General features: G+C 38.5%; 2 protein-coding genes across 10 annotated transcripts in view; one reads left to right on the plus strand and one right to left on the minus strand.

Moving 5' to 3' along the window:
• LOC139970087 (uncharacterized) overlaps positions 1 to 13,496 on the minus strand; it is an 853,056-nt gene that overhangs the window by 240,559 nt on the left and 599,001 nt on the right. The window lies entirely within an intron of this gene.
• Positions 1 to 13,496, plus strand: part of LOC139970058 (uncharacterized) — a 354,811-nt gene that overhangs the window by 47,975 nt on the left and 293,340 nt on the right. The gene's annotated exons all lie outside the window — the stretch shown is intronic.

A 13,496-nucleotide genomic window follows, 5' to 3' on the forward strand; every position in this document is an offset into this window, starting at 1 on the left:
TTCAGGGCCAAAAACCGGGAGAATAAGGGAAAATAGGGAGGTTGGTCATTTTCAACTGAAATTATATAAATACTCCTAAATAAATAGTCTACAGTACCGCTCATGTATAACTGGACATGTGTACGCGCACAGGATCGTATAAACAAGTACAATCGCGTATAAAATCGTTGACAAACAAATTGCCGCGTAGACACCTAGTATAATCCCTGTACGAGTTTATACGCAGGTTATGCTATTGTGCTCAATGAATAGGGGTTAAAGTCGCCGAAAGAATTAGTGAGATGTTTGAAACAGCCGTTTCTTAAATCGTAGTTTAAGACGTGATATTCACCTAGCATCGAAGAGGACGCAGGTAAAGTGTGTGCCGGCATAGAACTTAACTGTTTTTTTTTTGTCGTACACAAGTAGCCTACATGCGAACTGCACACATTCGGTACGCCGCATGTACAAACAAGTGACAACTTGTGTTTATTAAACTTGTGCAGGCGCGTATCCAGGGGGGGCGTTGGGGGCGCGCGCCCCCGGGTAAGAAAGAGAGGAGAAAAAAAAGAGAGAATAAAAAAGGAAAAAAAAGAGGGGGAAAAAGAGAGAAAAAAGGAGAAAAGGAGGGAACAGAAGAAAAACGCCAAAGACACCGGGAAGAGAGAGAGGAACAGTGACATAATTACAGCGCTGATCCATATTATATACAGTACACAGGGTAGCCAGTGGCGTATCAAGGATTTCGGAAGGGGCATGCGCCTCGGCCTACCCCTTACACCGACAACTCCAATTTTGACGTTTCCATTTTCCCTCTCTCACTAATGTATATACTCTATATGGTATATCATATTACCCACGTGTGTATGGACGCCTTAAACAGTTGTACAATTGTGCTATAAAAAAAACTGTGGCTGGTCTCGAACTCGGCCGAGTCGTTGGGGAACATGGCGCATTTCGGTATTAGACCAGAATCTATATGCGAACTGCACTATACATGTGTTCTTCGATGCAACACTGCCATCCACAGATAAAATGTAATACACTCCAACCTGAATGCTAATTGTTACCCCACATCTAGTACCGTAACTCGTACAATTAATCTAAAAATAAATTTTGCATGAGATTTGAGAATTGAGCACATTTCCTGTGAATATCATGTAGTTGACCCAAAGGCGTATCATTGCCGTGGCGGAGGGGGGGGGGGGGCTGACGCACCCATCACTTCTTGAGATTGTTCCCATCTGCATGAAAATGTGCGCCTCACAACCCTACGCCCACCCCTCTTATCGCTTCCCGATGACATGCTATACAATACGAGAATTATTACTGTTGACATTGTTAGGCGTGACTTCTCCTAAAGACATTTGAAATGACGAGATGAAAGTATTTTGGTATTTCAACATTAATCAGAAAATTTCTAAATTATACACTTGGATAAAAGTCGGGGGAGGGGTGGGAGGGGGCAATGTTCTATTCAGCTGAGAAGAAGGCCACTGCTACGAGTGTACACCCCTACCGGCCCGCTCCAATCCCCCCCTTACGACTTTACAAAAACATTGTTCATAGGCAAAACTGCATGGTGTATGGAGCCAATTTTAGACCTAATTGGTGGTCTAATTATGCCTCGGGGTGCACCAGTTAACATCAATTTTCAAAAAGAATTCAGGGATGGGGCTACTGAGATTTGCCTTCAACAAGCCAACGACCACACCTCCGCCATTTTTAAATTCTATGGCCTTTTCATAATAGTGCAGGACCTACCTGAGTCAGTTGGGATTTGCTACCCCCCCCCTTTGAAATCCTATATTAAAATGGGGGTTGAAAAGGGGTCCCATTCTCCTAGTCCTGCAAACCGATTTCAAGTAGTAGATAACCTATGCATCTGCCATTAAAATGTGGTACATGGCTACATGAAGGTAACATGCTACAGTATACTATTTACCTCTTTGCAAATACAAATACTAGTCATTGTTTTTAGTACATTTTGTTAGTTCTACACAATGAAACAATTTGAATCAAAAAAACATTTGATGTTATTTATAGAACTAGTTAGGCAAGATGTCCTTACGTACATATGGCCTGTAGATTTGATCACAAGTATGCAACACAACCCATTACAATTTCACAAACTGACTGTTGAGAAATTATTATGTAAAGACTCACCAAAATCTCCGCCACAAAGGAAGTTATGTCATCAGTGATGTGTTCCCACTTGCTTTTTTCTTTCATTTTCTTGGAGGAAATGTACCAAAGAAATGTTGAAAATGGTATCACCTGGAGGTTAAAGAAAAATATAAAATAACTCAACTTTCCATTCACTAGATTTATCAAGATGAAAATTGGTCGGGTCTGTGATCATTTTTGTAACAGACATCAACGTCTTCCCTTGTTTCTTATTAATAAGTATATATGAATATTTTATATAGCTGTAATATCAGGGCAGCATATATATTGTTTTATATTTCTGTTTTTATTTTTGGGTATGTTGGACTGACATACAGATAGCTAACAGCACAGGACTAATATCATTATTAAAAGCACATTTGCCTTTATCTTAAAGCTGCTCTTTAGGAATATGTTTTGCATCTGAGGTAATAAATACAGACAGTTATTTACAACACTTGAAGTGGTATCTGATCGACTCCATGTTACAGTCTATGAGTTGTGAACCCCCCCCCCCCCCCCCCAATAAAAGACATATTTGGAAAATTGCTGGAATATTTCTAACAAATTTGTGAGCTATCTTCCATAGTACTGCAACAGAAAATATATGTAGAAAGCACATGTGCTGGAGTTTCCTGGAAATATCTCTTAAACGGCCAGTATTATAACTGAAGTGCAAATAATGTACATCTTATACAGAACACATTAAGAGAATCCTTCAACACTGTTGACCAATGCTAAGAATGGAATTCTGAATAACTTTGGTTTTTACTCTGAGGACATGCATATGGTCCAGAAGCTACATGCATGTCTTGTATTACTGACTGACAACAACATATCCACACATTACAGTAAACCCACTAAAGACTTCCATTTGTAATCCCTTAGTATATAGCTCATTGACAAATGACATAAAACCTAAATTATCTTCTGATTTAAATTTGACATCAATTTTCCTAGGTATTATATGTACTGAGAGGGGAAGGGTTGGAAAGGTTAGGATGGAAACAGAGATTTTTATGGTTCCTGTTAGTCATTCTACATGGTTCTAACTTAGTGTGGGTATGGTTCTAACTTAGTGTGTGTATGGGTCTCATTTTGTGTGCAGTGACTCTATTTAATTGTTAGGGCACATGCACTTATGAATTAAATTGATTGTTTATGAGCCTGCCATACATTTTACTGCCTAATTAGGCTGACAATACAGAGGAGTCTGGCTGCACTATTAAGACCGAGTACTACGCTTACCTGCCACCCAGCACTACAGTATGACATACTGATAAATTAGAAGGGATCAAGTCATCTGAATATTTTGTTCCTTCATTTATGATGAATACACAAAACAAAGAAATGGACCTGGATATTAAACACATACACCTCTTTGTGTAGTTTTACACATTGGTATACAATACAATGTATGGCATGCAGTGTCTAACATATGGTGTATGTACTGTATGTTGAGGCCTTTATCTTCCCCTCTGGCCCTTAGGGAATTTGCTGATCAAGCAAGATTCAAAACAATTGCTGTTCCTCCAGGACTTTCTACCCAGAATCAAATCTAATTATAACTACAACCCAGCTTACCAGTCCTGCTATACACTAATTATACACTAATCATTACCATCAGCATATTGTAAACCATTCTGTGCAAGATACACATCATGTGACCCCAAAGATCGTCTCAAGAAAGATTAATCCACATTTACCTAATGAGGAGATAAAGACAAAGACAATAAGAATCATATCTGAACTAGATGTTTTAATGCAAACGATAAAATCCCTTGTTTTTGAGTTTGCCTTTTTTAATATTTACTCAACAGTTATTCCATTGCTCACAGATACACAAGCTTATGCTAAAATGACTCAATAATTGCAAGTTCATTCATTTTATTGCAAGGAGCTCTTATTTTAAAGTTTAATAATTTTTGGAAATTTATCCATAAAGAAAACAAAAGGCAAAACTTGGTAACATGTTTGCAATCCTATGGTTTAGACTAATTTGGTCAGCACACTTTCTAATTGGTACTTTTAACGTTGTTTGGTGCAGCAGGCCAATAAAGTTGTTCCCAAATTTCTAACTCTATTACTTTGAAGTCAAGCAAAGTTAGGCAATATTACTGGTCTAGATTGCTTTTTTTTTCAAACTATCTGCATACCAGTGTGAAGCAAAGGCTGCTCTATTACATAAATGTTAGTGTTTTTGCTTTCACAACTTTCCCAGTAACTTCATTTCTAACTTTGCCAATATGCAGCAACATGATGCACCCCCCCCCCCCCACCCAAACACACTCTTATAACAGAAAAACTGAATTACACAATAACTTTATGAACAGAAAAATAATACAAATGCATTAAAGATTTCAGATGACATAACATGCTGAATCCTAAAAGAACTTGTCATATTGTGTTGTATGATCTTCTGTGATAGAATCGTAAACTGTTGCTAGACATAGTGCAATACTCAATACCTATCATCATCCTTGACAACTATATAATATGATGGGATAGGTGGACCTTGCCATAAATTACATAATATCCACTCAACCTGGAGATGTGACAATAGAAAGCCTTCATTAGCATTATATCATCACACAGGAATGAAACTGTTACATTATGAAACAATGGATGTCTAATGACCATTAAAATTGGTCAGATTTGAAAGATTAGAGATGTCCTTGGCATCAGAATTTCATCCTCTTGAAAACTACAATTATGGTACAATTTGTAGAGATGATGCTACAATTAGGGAAGCACTGAACAAAAGAGGTCTCACAGAATCCCTAAGACACAACTTTTAGCAGTGTTCTAACTAGATTGTTCATATTTTAGGTCTTGTTTTGCAGTGATTGGGGGTTGGGGGGTCCTGGATGATAGACTTTTCGGTGGGGAAATTTCCCTTGAGGGATCATCTGATATGTCATGGAGTAAATATATCCAATTAAAAACTTGCATTCTCATGGAGGAGGGGGATGGGTGGGAGGGGTAAGAATCAGGTGGTGGACCATACAATCATTACCCTGATAATGTAAACTGTACGCATGTCTTCAAAGAGCTGTAATCCGGATATGAAACTGGTAAATCCCTAAACAGGCTGATCTCAGTACTGAATATTTCCAGTTTACCTGATGATGAGAAAAAAAAACTGCATTTGGTGATCAATTATAATGTTATTATTCATGTAAATTGTCATCACCCGGTCTGCAAGTAGCTGCATTCTATCATGTAACATTGTCAAACACAGAACAGCTATTATAAGCATATGGTATGCTATTGTAGTTTCAAAATAAATTACTCAGTTATAATTATAATAACAATGTAAAGGAACTAATGCAACTAGAATACAAATCTATTGACTGTACAAGATGAGTTCAAGGTCTCATAATGCTCCCCACAGTGTATACAGCTCACCTAATACCAAACAATTGAAATATAAAGAAATATTAATTGGAAATTGAGACAAGCATTGAATCTTCAGTACAAACTTTTAGCAATACCACTAGCAATCCACAGTCTGGTTTATATTCGATTGTAAACCAAAGTAATAACAATGCAACCCTGAAAATAGATGGCGTCTGAAGAAAACATGATGACCGTTTCGGTCACATAATTTAGGAACCATTGGTTCACTGTACTGTCTATAGGTTGATGAATTTGTAGGATTTCTGAAATGATGACATTGTACTATAATTGATAGAGTTAAAGTACATATTTTTCTATCTGCAGACTTTGACATATAACTGTTATTTCATAACATGTTGTTCCGTGCAGTCCTGTTGTGAGAAGGTGAGGGTTGGGTGGAGGCTACAGTTGTACGTCAGCTAAGTGCCCAGTGAAATATATGATAAAGAATGATATACTTTTAACTTTGGATAAACAAAGACTTAAAAAAAGTGGATCTGGTGACACAATTTTGCATGGAACTGTGCATGGCTCTCAATGTTACTGGTTTTGTGTACACCTTACTTGAATAATGCTTCTTTAGCCTCACAAGATGTGATTGTGATTCTTAGAACTGGTGTGCGACAGTTTATCAGGAGTCTGGAGAAAAATATCAATGAATTAAGGGAGAAGCAAACCCAGCTATCATCTTCAGCTGATATGATAGACACCTTGAGATGAATATCAAAGGTGGCGGTGATTTACATTTTACTGTCCAATTACATTTCATATCATATTTCCAATATGTAAGCGAATGCTTGAAACAGTCATCTCTACTGTACTACAGTAAATAAACATCATAACAAACAAAGTACATTTAAGTTCAAGATTAAATCCATAGTTGTGTGACCTCTGTGTGACCTACCTAAATTAATCAAGGTTTCTTGTTTTTGTTTGATCAAGTGTTCATTACAAATACCTCTAACTCAAAGCTCCCCTCCACCTCCAAAGCAATCCAGACTGAGTTGACTTCTTTAATGTTTCTACAGCATTATGGAATATCTAAAATGGTATTTCAAGTTTTTGGTTTTAATCTGAAGAAAACAAATACCTAAACAGAAGACTTATTTGTAGGTAACCCAAACTACTTTCATACAAACCAACAAGTTGTCTTCCAGTCTTACCATTCTAGAAGTGTCAGGAGTTCTAGAAGAATTTATTAATATGAGTCTCGGAGGCAATTTTTATTTCAGTTTGACAAATGGTTAAAACGTACCAGAGGGTGCTTAGGCAGCTATTGTGTCATGGCTCATTACAATCATACCAGGTACTGGATTAATTTAGCAAGAATCTGATAATTTTAATGACCTTACTAGAGATTAATTCTGTCACTTGTATTCTGCGTGGATGAGTTAAAACTTGTTACAAAATTCGTTTAGTCAGAGTGAATGGAGGTAAAAGAGTATTCCTTGATGTGAGATGCTATCCAAAAACCTACCAAAGGTTGTTGAAACATTACTATCACTGTTCTATATACTAACCATTAATGTGATGACCATCACATGGAAGAAATATCAGATGATGAACCATTCATTGTCCTTGTCAGCACAGTATGAACGTGACTTCCATCGAGAACTGGTAATGACAGGTGGAAAAGGTGATCCCATAATAGCTCGCTTCATATTTAACCTAATGAAGAGAAAAGAAAGTGATGTGAATGAGATTTAAGTCCTAATTATAGGAGACATTGAGAATGTCAATCAGAAATAGATACGTGAATGTCTCTGGCTAACTACCCTGTATACATGGACAATCACAGAGAAAAAAATACAGAGGAAGGAAAGTACACTTCAGTTTCCAATAACCAGGTATTAAGTGTAAAAACAATTAGCCAGTTAAGCATCAAACTTGAACCGGGTTGTCCATTGTTTAGTGGAAGTGGCACCTAAAGGTGTGGTGCAGTGACATAAATGAGCTCCCAAAGGAGAGTCCAACCTCACACAAACCCAACCATGCATGGTTTGGGCCTGACTGAGAAATTTGTGAGATTTCGCACCTCTCTTTCGTATTGAGGACAGAATGTCTTTTGAATTTCCACTCATTAGGAGATACTGTAATTGTATCTAATTTAGTGTGTCAGCTTTGGTGGATGTGTTTTCATATTATTTTTCTTCATTTAATGGCACCAGGCCCCTGGAGACTGCATTGGCTACATTGACCTAGTTACACCACTATCGGGGGGGAGGGGTCTCTTTCTAGATTTTAGATCACCAAAGGTTTATAGAGTACCCTGTTCAGCTGGTCAATAGCCATACAATATGGTCAGTTCTACAAATTTGGCAGATGAAGACACTTATAACCTCAAAATTTGGAGTTAAAAGTTTTGAGAGATGAAAAAGTCAAAATTTTGACTTTGGGATGAAAATCTTGAGATAAAAATTCCAAATATTGAGAAAGCAAATTCAAAATTTTGAAATTTGGGGACACTTATATATTTTTTTAAGCCACCATACTTATTTGCCGAAGTAAGAGCAGTTTTGAGACCAATTAGATTTCTTAAATCCAACTGCAGTGACTGGCTCAGCAATGTTTAAAAATTAAACAAGCATAAGTGACAATTCTTTATTCACAGCTGTACATTCTCAGATTAGTAGGAAGTATTTAGGCGGAGTGTATAGTCTAGTGGTTAACGCCGGCGTCTCCCAGTCATGAGATCCCCGGTTCGATTCCCCGCCGACAGCAATGTGTGTCGTCTGGCAAGGGTGTTGTTCAATAACAACTTCCTGACATGGACGTTAAATGGATGTGTGCCGAGAGATTGGCTTCGGTCAGCTTGCGAGTCTATAAGCCTCCATGGCTTCTTTCGCGAGTTCCTGCTTGCGGGAAGATCACATATACATACATATATATTTCCAATTGTGTTTATAGTGGCTGGACTTACAAGGGTACTGCAAAGCTCTCCAAATCTTCAGTACAGTATTTTCACATAGTTTCTGGAATCTGCATTTTGAGCACATGAGGACATGTCAGTAATAGAAATACTTAATCTGATTTTACTCTGTGGAATATATAGCTGAGCCCTGGCCGGGTGCTGGGGGCTTCAAAAGAGCTCTGTAACATCTCTTCTACTTCATGTCCTCTTGTACTAAGTATAAAGCATGTAAATACATGTTAGAGAGAAAAATGTAATTTCTATGAAGTATAAATCTAAGCCCTGGTGGGAGTCCCTGGGGACTTTAGCTGAGGCATTTTCACTTTTCAGATATTTAATGTTCTCTGATAGTGATTTTTCAGAGCAAGTGGAGCCTATGGGGGAGGGGGGGCAAGTGCTCACCACCCTAATAGATGCCAGTGCTTGTATATGTTTGAATATGTTTATGTTAAACGGTAGTTAGCTCTCAAATATGCAAGGAAGACATGTTATCATGACATGATATTGATAAAGAGTGGCAGGGGAATTTAAATTCCTTAACCATGCTTGCTAGCCAGCAGTTTGGTGAATCAAGTCATGTGCAACAAACCAGTTTTACTTCATTCTTACCATTCCTATGGAACTCTGTGCATCAAGAAGTGTAGGATACTGGAAGAAGCTTGATAGGTTCATAGGTCCTGATCTCCTCTATCCAGTACAGTCTCTGTCTTCATATACACCAGAGGGTGTCTTCCTACGGTTGAATTATTACGTCATGGAGCTGTTCGAGTCTCAGTGACTTCTAAATCAAAAGTGAAACATTAACATGATATTATTCAGATATTTCAGAATACTTCAGAAACAAAAGGATACTCACAACAAAGAAAAACCCATGGTAGCAGTTCCACTTTGATCCAATCATCGATCTTTTTAATGTAGTGAATATACAGCATTACAGTGTTTGGTTTCTGAAGCTTTTTGAAAGTTCTTAGGAACTTTTGCATTCAGATAGCAATGTGACACTACAGCAGTCTTTGTGGGCAATCAACTTTACATGCTAGCTATAAAGACCCCTACACCTTTAGTAAGTAAATTATGTAAAGTGCATATATTTGATTTGCGATATTGAAGCTGAAGATACGTCAATAGGAACTGAGCATTACCAGCACAAACCCTGGAAATTCTGGATATGTTCCAATAATGGGTTGTCTTGGACCAGTATGGGTGGTGTAAAGAACTGCAGTATTTTGGGTGACACATTCTACAATAATACATGTATATGATATGGAATATTGAATCTCAATCTCTGGAAAACATTGCCCTTCATTTGACCTTTACTCACTGGCAGGTTAGCACTTAAATCCACAATATCCCAGGAGAGGAAACAACTCCAGAGTACTTTAAGAATAGGTTTTTATGACTTAATTTGGCTAAAACCTTTCAGACAGTTGGATGATCTCGCAAATGTAGAACACTTCTTAAACGAATAATATGATCAAATTATTTGAAGAAGGAAAACCTCCCCTTCAACTTGTAACCAACTATAACAGGCAAGCACCATACTTCAGCTAGTCCTACATTGTGCTGAGTATAGGTCACGCTTTATGATATTGCAATGCATGCTATTGAATATTATAACTAAAATCATTAGACTAGGCCTAAATTAGGCTGCACTTAGGTTATATGACTAGAGAAGACCTAAGCCATAACGTTGAACGTTATGATGGCCTGTGAGCCAATCCTTGTACGTGCACAGCCTAACGCTATGAAAGGAACTCAACTGATACGTGGGATTTCTTCTTTGACAATTGTAATATACTGTACTCCGTCTGTTTCTTTCAGTATCATGTTCACCATCTGGAATATGTTGCAATATCTTCATATTTAAGCCTGTACTGTAGCTTCGGGGAATCACGTCAAACAAACAGGGAAGTACAACCATTCAACCGTTCTCCAAACGCTGTTTACACTGTGGCGTTCGTTTAGATTTTGAAAATGAGACTTGTTCAAGTCGTTTTCCATGCCTACGAGGGAAATTCCCCTATTTTTCAGATAAATGGTCAATCTTCCAATTGAAATAATAGCAATTTACCACAAAATGGCAAATTCCTTAGATCTAATAAGTGAGGACTTCAACAATATGCTGCAAAATGTCATTTTATCATTTGCACCTTGACATTTGTCTGCTAAAGTTGTGTTCATAGAATCCTGTACAGCAGCTTGAAAGTGCCATCAAGACAGCAAGATAAACATGTCTTAGATATTTTTTTCAGCCTGGATAGGCTATTGTTTAACTACAAGCTTGGAAAATGGTCAATACTTTAACATTTCTAAAATCTTTTGAAATGACGAGATGAAAGCATTTGGCTATTTCAACATTAGTCAGAAAATTTCCAAATTATACACTAGGATATGGAATTCGGAGGGGGGGGGGGGCGGGCGATGCAGACCCGTCAACTCCCCCAGTTTTACCGGGAGACTCCCGGTTTTTACCCGAATCTCCCGGCCTTCCGGTTTCATATTCTATTCTCCCGGTTTTTTAATGTTTCATCACTTGCGACATTTCTGAAAATAGCCAACAGTTAGTCCTATGCTTATTCGCGTAATAAGTGTAATCTAAAACTAGACTGATTGTTTACAAACACGTTACGACTGACACAGTGCTGTGCGGGACTCTCAACCAATAGCAGGCTTCTTTGTCAGTTCTCGGACTTCACGCAATGTACGTTGGCCTTGGTAGAGTCCTGAATACAGTACATTAGTACGGCGTGCACTGTGCATATGCCATGGTGCACTCAGTTTAATATATATATATATATATATATATATATATATATATATATATATATATATATATATATATATATATATATATATATATATATATACACTTAACTTGTATGTATACGTGGCGCGGCGTACCATTTGTGTGCAGTTCGCATGTAGGATATTTGTATACGACGAAAAACAGTTAAGTTCTATGCCGACGAACACTTTACATGCGTCCTCTTCGCTGCTAGGTGAATATTACGTCTTTAACTACGATTTAAGAAACGGCTGTTTCAAACATCTCACTAATTCTTTCGGCGACTATTCATGGAGCACAATAGCATTTCCTGCGTATAAACTCGTACAGGGATTATACGCGGTATCTACGCGGCGTCTACGCGGCATTTTGTTTGTCAACGTCTTTATACGGTCCTGTAGGCGTACCCATGTCCAGTAATACGTGAGCGGTACTGTAAACTACACGTTAGGAGTATTTATATCATTTCAGTTGAAAATTACCAACCTCCCTATTTTCCCTTAATCTCCCTATTTTTTGGCCCTGAAAAAATGTTATTCTCCCTATTTTGGGGTCAAACAGGTTGACAGGTCTGTGATGTTACATTCAGCTGAGAAGAAGGCCACTGCTACGGGTGTTCACCCGTCCCAGTCCCCCCCCCCCCTCAGACTTTACCCTAAAAATATTTATTGGCAATAATGGTGTATATGGAGCCAATTTAAGACCTAACTGTAGTCTAATTATGCTCAGAGAACACCATTTAAAGTAGATTTTCAAAACAATATCAGGGGGCGGATCTACATAGGATTTGCCTTCAACAAGCCAACCAACACACCGCCACTTTTTTTTTTTAATTCTTCTTTCCATTCTAGCCTTTCCAAAACAGTGAAGGCCCTACCCAAGTCAATCGGAAGGAATTTTAGATTTACTGCTCCAACCCCCCCCCCCCACCCTTGAAATCATATATTACAATTGGGGTCGCTGAGAAGGGGTCCCATTGTTCGAGTCCTTCGATCCGATTTCATCTATAGGCCCTATAGGTAGCCTCTCATCAGTGTATGACAATAACGATATATGCCCTGTTATATGTAAAGTACCGTAGTAGATAGCCTATACATCTGATATTAAGATGTGGTACATGGCTACATGTAGGTAACATGCTATAATGTGTACCTCTTTGTCAGGCATTATTGTATATAAGAATAATAACTGGTTGGGCAACATGTCCATCCAACGGCTACTTACCAAATAACTGGACGGGCAAGACTGTATTTTCTGATTTTCCATGCAATTGAACAATAGTGATTTTAACATCGGTTAGTTCAGTTTTCAAACTTTACACTAGTATTCTTTAGCACAACCTTAAGTTTAGACGACATTTATAGTCTAAATACGCCTCAAAATTGTTTCTGCCGGAGGCCCCCCCCCCCCTGCACAACACCCTACATGGAATTGCATTCAACGACTCAACAGCAACACCATCATAACTTTCGCCACATATAGTCAGTGGCGTCGCCAAGGGGGGGCCAGGGGGGCACGTGCCCCCCTGGAAAACCTAGTGCCCCCCGAGTGCCCCCCCCCCATCTGAGATTTGGGTTGGTAAAAAAATATATAGGCTATATATATTGTTATATTCAACTCCCATCATCTGAGTTGGTTTTTCATAAGGACAAAGAAGCACAGTAATTCGTATTTTCTTCAAATAACCTGCGAAAATATGAAAAAGTTTTTCCTTGAACGTCGGGTATCGAAGTCGTAACCCGCGCCATCACAACAGGTGTCGATATTTACATTGAATGTGTCAGTGCTCACGCCATACCAGCGGATATACACGTCCGCTTCGCGAGCTACATGACTGTGAGAAGGGAGGGTACTGCAATATGTTGCCTTGGTCTGAGGTTGACAGGTTAGGAGCTGACGAAATGTGAGAATGCGAGGGTCCGCAGGCACCATACTTGCCTATATTTGTGGACCCATATATTAACCCTGTTGTGTAGGGGCTGCAGAGGTCATTTGAGGTCAGATGCTTGTAGGAACAAATGGCGAATGTTCACACCTGCATACTGAGCCATACTCGATGTGTGATCAAACTTTGGATTGCATGGTGAGATCCCTGATAGGAGCCAATAACGATGCTGGAACCTGTTACATCTTAATAGATAATGGGCGAAAACGAGAATGACAAGAAAGGAGTCGGGGGTCATGCACACATTAATTCAACAAATGTAGGTTCTATTGATAGGGTTAGGCATAATATCGACAGCATGTGGTTCATAT

This window comes from Apostichopus japonicus, chromosome 7 (assembly GCF_037975245.1).
Source record: "Apostichopus japonicus isolate 1M-3 chromosome 7, ASM3797524v1, whole genome shotgun sequence".
Classification (NCBI taxonomy): Eukaryota; Metazoa; Echinodermata; class Holothuroidea; order Aspidochirotida; family Stichopodidae; genus Apostichopus; species Apostichopus japonicus.